We start from the raw sequence: 8,237 nt of genomic DNA, 5'->3' as shown, positions 1-8,237 counted from the left end.
TACTGGACTCAGAAACTCTAGACACAATTTCGACCAGAAGATTTGGATCTAAACTTACTTTTCCATTTACTTTCTGATTCGACTTTTTTTGTTTATAACCCTCTTGCCATCCATTGCGTGGGAGCTGGGATTTACTACTGCGGATTTCACCTCACTCGTGATGGAGAAATCCGCAAGGATAAATGTATTTACTCCTGCCAGGAATGTTTTTGTGAATTTTCAGCAGGTGTAATTGAGGAATGAATGGACCGTAAACCTATGTTTATAGATAGAAAATGTTTTGTGAAAAAGCCCTTTGTTTACAGAAGTTAGAATTTTGGTATTTTCGCTAATGGTAGAGCTGTGAGTGTGTAGACATTTATTTTGATCTCAGGAGAATTCTGCAACGAATGACCTGACACCTTAAACTAAGCAACACTTCGCTGGGATGCAACCAAGCTTCCTGCAACCAAGCATCCTGACGCTCATTTGCTATTTGGCAGTTCGATGACGCGATAATTTGTCTTTAGCTCCTATTGGTTCAACACTACTCGAATCATGGATGAGTAGACGTATGTTTATTACCTTTGTCAAAGATTGTGTAGTGTCATATTTAGAATGCTTCACACGCCAATGATGTCATCAGGCAGGCTCACACGAGAACACGCCTTGTTTGTGACTTGCTATAAATTCTTTATTGTTGCACTACAACAGAAATGTGAGAGAGCGGTGTTTGTCATTTGGATGGCACTCAAGGAATATCCTTAACTAAAACCTCTTTACACAGACGACTATCTCAGGGTGACTCATGCAACATATGTTATTGCTGCAAAAATTACATATATTACACATGGAAAAATCACCCAATGTTCCTTTTGCTCACTCTTTGCGTCTGTTTTCAGTTGAAGGTAGAGTTCATTTCAAAAGCCACTTTAGTTGATCTGGCTTTGTGCAGAAAACTATGGTTTTTGAGCAGTTTACGCCGTGTTATGCCCACTGTGCACTGCTTAACCTTGGTTTAGCATTACATGATGCACAAGCATTTAGGGCCAAATGTACAAACTGTTTACAAACAAAAAAGGCATTTTTCAATGTACATACAAATACTCAATTTGCAATTAAGTAACCTCTTACCAAATTGCAAATTGGGTTTGCGATTCGGAATTAGGTAGGGGAGTGTTTAGGGCCTAATACGGAATCGCAGTGGTATGAGTAAATGTTTTGCGTAAAAAATGCAGTCAAAAAACATTCCCCTTTTACCAGCTACTTCAAATAGGTCGCAATTCATTCGCAAATGGGAACGGGTTCCCAAGGGACCTCTTCTCCATAGTGAATGTTTGTAAAAATATTTTTTAAGAGCAGGCAGTGGTTCCATGGACCACTGCCTACTCTTTGAAAATGAAATAAAGACGTTTCATTTCTCTTTTTAAAACATATCGTTTTCTTTAAAGAAAAAAGGCTGCACTTTAAAAAAAAGACACCCTGCACTGAACTTGATAACAATGTGAATCTATTATATAAATTACCTTGTTTCTCTATACACTCTGTGTTGTATGTCTTTTTTCTCTCTGGCACCTTTTTTAACTCCGTTTCATTGCGAGTGTGCTGATATGTATTGAAATATCAATCAGTGAGTGTCCACAGGAACCTCTGTTTTTTTGTTTAATTGTAAAGTACCCTGGTTCCGTGTGAGTAGGGTGTCCATTGTGTTCCCATACACGATTATTAAAAAAGCGATCACAGACATGGTGGTCTGCTGACCCCAGCAGCCCACTCTCCCTGTGATTTTTGATTCCCAATGGGCCGCAAACCGTGACCTACCACATGTATATTAATGAGGTGGGTCTATTTGCGACCCACGGGAATCAGGAAATGTGTCAAAAGACACATTTGTAAATTGGTGCTTGTGATTACCAAATAGCAAATCGCAAACATTTGCTATTTGGTAATTGCAAACTATTACAACGTACATCTGGCCATTAGATCTCTGCTCATGTCAACTTTTGGAGCAAAAAACGTTTTGCGCATGAAAGTAGATCAGCACTTCTACTTGTGCTACTCTGCTTCACACAGTGCAGCTTAGCATCACATGAATGGCATTGCTAAACCACAGTAAATCTAGGCCCCTGTCCCACCAGGTCTTAAGGTCACTCTTAGTTGTGCACTACTAATTGCCATTGTAACTGGCCTCCCTAGTTCACCCTCCACTTCTGTAAGTTACAAGGGTGTTCATGGCCCTCGTTGTCAGTGGCCGGTAAAAAGGCCAGGATTTTCCCACCCCTAGAGTTAACCATACCAGAGGTACCTGCAGCTATGGGGGTTGGGGAAAATCTGGGCTGTTACAAGTTGCACTATAAGGGTCCATTATGAAGAAAGGAATCACGGGTAATCAGTCATACTAATTCCCTTGTTAATTCTTCATTTTCACTTGTACTTTCACACAGAGATTTTGGCTGTTTCCAGCAACTGAAATCTCCACGGCTAACCAAGGGCATCTGCAGTGCTCCCACGGGTGTTATAATTCCGATGTGGCTTGTAACTGCTGTTATAAGCCCCATCGGAATAAGGAGGCTACGTTTATTAAGGGCCTAAAACCTGATAACGGGCCTGCAGCCCTTTCTACATAGTTATAGCTGTTTTGTAATATGAGGGGCAACTACATGATTGTAGTATATAAATATGAAGTGTTGATCGATTTTTTGGTCCAAATTGACACATTTTCCCAATATACACCTTGGCAACCAAAGTTTATGTGCTGTGTTGCTTGAAAGGGAGAACGTTACAACAAACAAATGATGGACGGAATGCTGACAATGCAGACATTCTCCCCCAGTCAAGAGATCTGGGTTAAATCCATCGTTCTTTTGCCCACTACACCACCCCAGTTTGGACATGGCCATATGCAAATCAGTCTTGACCCTGTGCCTCATGGGAACAGTCCAGCCCGAACTGCCAAGCCATGTCTTCCCTGGACCGGAATCAAGCATCCTAGGACTGGTTTCTGGCTATCAGCCGTCATCAGCCAGGATAGCTTGACTCCAGTGGCGTAGTGAGCACGGGTCCCACGTCTGGGAATACCCATCCCACTTAGGGCGAAAAGCGTTACAACAAACAAATGATGGACGGAATGCTGACTATGCAGACATTCTCCCCCAGTCAAGAGATCTGGGTTAAATCCATCGTTCTTTTGCCCACTACACCACCCCAGTTTGGACATGGCCAAATGCAAATCAGTCTTGACCCTGTGCCTCATGGGAACAGTCCAGCCCGAACTGCCAAGCCATGTCTTCCCTGGACCGGAATCAAGCATCCTAGGACCGGTTTCTGGCTATCAGCCGTCATCAGCCAGGATAGCTTGACTCCAGTGGCGTAGTGAGCACGGGTCCCACGTCTGGGAATACCCATCCCACTTAGGGCGAAAAGCGTTACAACAAACAAATGATGGACGGAATGCTGACAGTGCAGACATTCTCCCCCAGTCAAGAGATCTGGGTTAAATCCATCGTTCTTTTGCCCACTACACCACCCCAGTTTGGAAATGGACATATGCAAACCAGTCTTGACCCTGTGCCTCATGGGAACAGTCCAGCCCGAACTGCCAAGCCATGTCTTCCCTGGACCGGAATCAAGCATCCTAGGACCGGTTTCTGGCTATCAGCCATCATCAGCCAGGATAGCTTGACTCCAGTGGGCAAAAAAAACGATGGATTTAGGCCCGTGAGCAAAAAAAACAATGAATTTAGGCCCAGTGAGCAAAAAAAACGATGGATTTAGGCCCAGTGAGCAAAAAAAACGATGGATTTAGGCCCAGATCTCTGTACTGGGGTGAATGTATGACATTGTTCTGCATTCTGTCCATCAATTGTTGTTTTTGCATTTGTCACCCCGAGTGGGAAGGGTATGCCCAGACGTGGGTCCCTTGCTCTCCATGCCACTGGAAATCAAGCAAGCCTGGCTGAAGACGGCTGAAATGCCAGAAACCGGTCCTAGGATGCTTGTTTCCAGTCCAGGGAGGACCTGGCTTGGCAGTTCGGGCTGGACTGTTCCCATGAGGCACAGGGTCAAGACTGATTTGCATATGGCTGGGTTCAAACTGGAACGGCATGGTGAGCAAAAAAAACGATGGATTTAGGCCCAGATCTCTTTACTGGGGTGAATGTATGACATTGTTCTGCATTCTGTCCATCAATTGTTGTTTTTGCATTTGTCACCCCGAGTGGGAAGGGTATGCCCAGACGTGGGTCCCTTGCTCTCCATGCCACTGGAAATCAAGCAAGCCTGGCTGAAGACGGCTGAAATGCCAGAAACCGGTCCTAGGATGCTTGTTTCCAGTCCAGGGAGGACCTGGCTTGGCAGTTCGGGCTGGACTGTTCCCATGAGGCACAGGGTCAAGACTGATTTGCATATGGCTGGGTTCAAACTGGAACGGCATGGTGAGCAAACAAATGATGGATTTAGGCCCAGATCTCTGTACTGGGGTGAATGTATGACATTGTTCTGCATTCTGTCCATCAATTGTTGTTTTTGCCTTTGTCACCCCGAGTGGGAAGGGTATGCCCAGACGTGGGTCCCTTGCTCTCCATGCCACTGGAAATCAAGCAAGCCTGGCTGAAGACGGCTGAAATGCCAGAAACCGGTCCTAGGATGCTTGTTTCCAGTCCAGGGAGGACCTGGCTTGGCAGTTCGGGCTGGACTGTTCCCATGAGGCACAGGGTCAAGACTGATTTGCATATGGCTGGGTTCAAACTGGAACGGCATGGTGAGCAAAAAAAACGATGGATTTAGGCCCAGATCTCTGTACTGGGGTGAATGTATGACATTGTTCTGCATTCTGTCCATCAATTGTTGTTTTTGCATTTGCCACCCCGAATGGGAAGGGTATGCCCAGACGTGGGTCCCTTGCTCTCCATGCCACTGGAAATCAAGCAAGCCTGGCTGAAGACGGCTGAAATGCCAGAAACCGGTCCTAGGATGCTTGTTTCCAGTCCAGGGAGGACCTGGCTTGGCAGTTCGGGCTGGACTGTTCCCATGAGGCACAGGGTCAAGACTGATTTGCATATGGCTGGGTTCAAACTGGAACGGCATGGTGAGCAAAAAAAACGATGGATTTAGGCCCAGATCTCTGTACTGGGGTGAATGTATGACATTGTTCTGCATTCTGTCCATCAATTGTTGTTTTTGCATTTGTCACCCCGAGTGGGAAGGGTATGCCCAGACGTGGGTCCCTTGCTCTCCATGCCACTGGAAATCAAGCAAGCCTGGCTGAAGACGGCTGAAATGCCAGAAACCGGTCCTAGGATGCTTGTTTCCAGTCCAGGGAGGACCTGGCTTGGCAGTTCGGGCTGGACTGTTCCCATGAGGCACAGGGTCAAGACTGATTTGCATATGGCTGGGTTCAAACTGGAACGGCATGGTGAGCAAAAAAAACGATGGATTTAGGCCCAGATCTCTGTACTGGGGTGAATGTATGACATTGTTCTGCATTCTGTCCATCAATTGTTGTTTTTGCATTTGTCACCCCGAGTAGGAAGGGTATGCCCAGACGTGGGTCCCTTGCTCTCCATGCCACTGGAAATCAAGCAAGCCTGGCTGAAGACGGCTGAAATGCCAGAAACCGGTCCTAGGATGCTTGTTTCCAGTCCAGGGAGGACCTGGCTTGGCAGTTCGGGCTGGACTGTTCCCATGAGGCACAGGGTCAAGATTGATTTGCATATGGCTGGGTTCAAACTGGAACGGCATGGTGAGCAAAAAAACCGATGGATTTAGGCCCAGATCTCTGTACTGGGGTGAATGTATGACATTGTTCTGCATTCTGTCCATCAATTGTTGTTTTTGCATTTGTCACCCCGAGTGGGAAGGGTATGCCCAGACGTGGGTCCCTTGCTCTCCATGCCACTGGAAATCAAGCAAGCCTGCCTGAAGACGGCTGAAATGCCAGAAACCGGTCCTAGGATGCTTGTTTCCAGTCCAGGGAGGACCTGGCTTGGCAGTTCGGGCTGGACTGTTCCCATGAGGCACAGGGTCAAGACTGATTTGCATATGGCTGGGTTCAAACTGGAACGGCATGGTGAGCAAAAAAAAACGATGGATTTAGGCCCAGATCTCTGTACTGGGGTGAATGTATGACATTGTTCTGCATTCTGTCCATCAATTGTTGTTTTTGCATTTGTCACCCCGAGTGGGAAGGGTATGCCCAGACGTGGGTCTCTTGCTCTCCATGCCACTGGAAATCAAGCAAGCCTGGCTGGACGGCTGAAATGCCAGAAACCGGTCCTAGGATGCTTGTTTCCAGTCCAGGGAGGACCTGGCTTGGCAGTTCGGGCTGGACTGTTCCCATGAGGCACAAGGTCAAGACTGATTTGCATATGGCTGGGTTCAAACTGGAACGGCATGGTGAGCAAAAAAACCGATGGATTTAGGCCCAGATCTCTGTACTGGGGTGAATGTAAGACATTGTTCTGCATTCTGTCCATCAATTGTTGTTTTTGCATTTGTCACCCCGAGTGGGAAGGGTATGCCCAGACGTGGGTCCCTTGCTCTCCATGCCACTGGAAATCAAGCAAGCCTGCCTGAAGACGGCTGAAATGCCAGAAACCGGTCCTAGGATGCTTGTTTCCAGTCCAGGGAGGACCTGGCTTGGCAGTTCGGGCTGGACTGTTCCCATGAGGCACAGGGTCAAGACTGATTTGCATATGGCTAGGTTCAAACTGGAACGGCATGGTGAGCAAAAAAAACGATGGATTTAGGCCCAGATCTCTGTACTGGGGTGAATGTATGACATTGTTTTGCATTCTGTCCATCAATTGTTGTTTTTGCATTTGTCACCCCGAGTGGGAAGGGTATGCCCAGACGTGGGTCCCTTGCTCTCCATGCCACTGGAAATCAAGCAAGCCTGGCTGAAGACGGATGAAATGCCAGAAACCGGTACTAGGATGCTTGTTTCCAGTCCAGGGAGGACCTGGCTTGGCAGTTCGGGCTGGACTGTTCCCATGAGGCACAGGGTCAAGACTGATTTGCATATGGCTGGGTTCAAACTGGAACGGCATGGTGAGAAAAAAAAACCAATGGATTTAGGCCCAGATCTCTGTACTGGGGTGAATGTATGACATTGTTCTGCATTCTGTCCATCAATTGTTGTTTTTGCATTTGTCACCCCGAGTGGGAAGGGTATGCCCAGACGTGGGTCCCTTGCTCTCCATGCCACTGGAAATCAAGCAAGCCTGGCTGAAGACGGCTGAAATGCCAGAAACCGGTCCTAGGATGCTTGTTTCCAGTCCAGGGAGGACCTGGCTTGGCAGTTCGGGCTGGACTGTTCCCATGAGGCACAGGGTCAAGACTGATTTGCATATGGCTGGGTTCAAACTGGAACGGCATGGTGAGCAAAAAAAACGATGGATTTAGGCCCAGATCTCTGTACTGGGGTGAATGTATGACATTGTTCTGCATTTTGTCCATCAATTGTTGTTTTTGCATTTGTCACCCCGAGTGGGAAGGGTATGCCCAGACGTGGGTCCCTTGCTCTCCATGCCACTGGAAATCAAGCAAGCCTGGCTGAAGACGGCTGAAATGCCAGAAACCGGTCCTAGGATGCTTGTTTCCAGTCCAGGGAGGACCTGGCTTGGCAGTTCGGGCTGGACTGTTCCCATGAGGCACAGGGTCAAGACTGATTTGCATATGGCTGGGTTCAAACTGGAACGGCATGGTGAGCAAAAAAAACGATGGATTTAGGCCCAGATCTCTGTACTGGGGTGAATGTATGACATTGTTCTGCATTCTGTCCATCAATTGTTGTTTTTGCATTTGTCACCCCGAGTGGGAAGGGTATGCCCAGACGTGGGTCTCTTGCTCTCCATGCCACTGGAAATCAAGCAAGCCTGGCTGAAGACGGCTGAAATGCCAGAAACCGGTCCTAGGATGCTTGTTTCCAGTCCAGGGAGGACCTGGCTTGGCAGTTCGGGCTGGACTGTTCCCATGAGGCACAGGGTCAAGACTGATTTGCATATGGCTGGGTTCAAACTGGAACGGCATGGTGAGCAAAAAAAACGATGGATTTAGGCCCAGATCTCTGTACTGGGGTGAATGTATGACATTGTTCTGCATTTTGTCCATCAATTGTCGTTTTTGCATTTGTCACCCCGAGTGGGAAGGGTATGCCCAGACGTGGGTCCCTTGCTCTCCATGCCACTGGAAATCAAGCAAGCCTGGCTGAAGACGGCTGAAATGCCAGAAACCGGTCCTAGGATGCTTGTTTCCAGTCC

Source organism: Triturus cristatus, chromosome 10 (assembly GCF_964204655.1).
Source record: "Triturus cristatus chromosome 10, aTriCri1.1, whole genome shotgun sequence".
NCBI classification, from domain to species: Eukaryota; Metazoa; Chordata; class Amphibia; order Caudata; family Salamandridae; genus Triturus; species Triturus cristatus.
Note: the sequence above shows the minus strand (reverse complement) of the source record.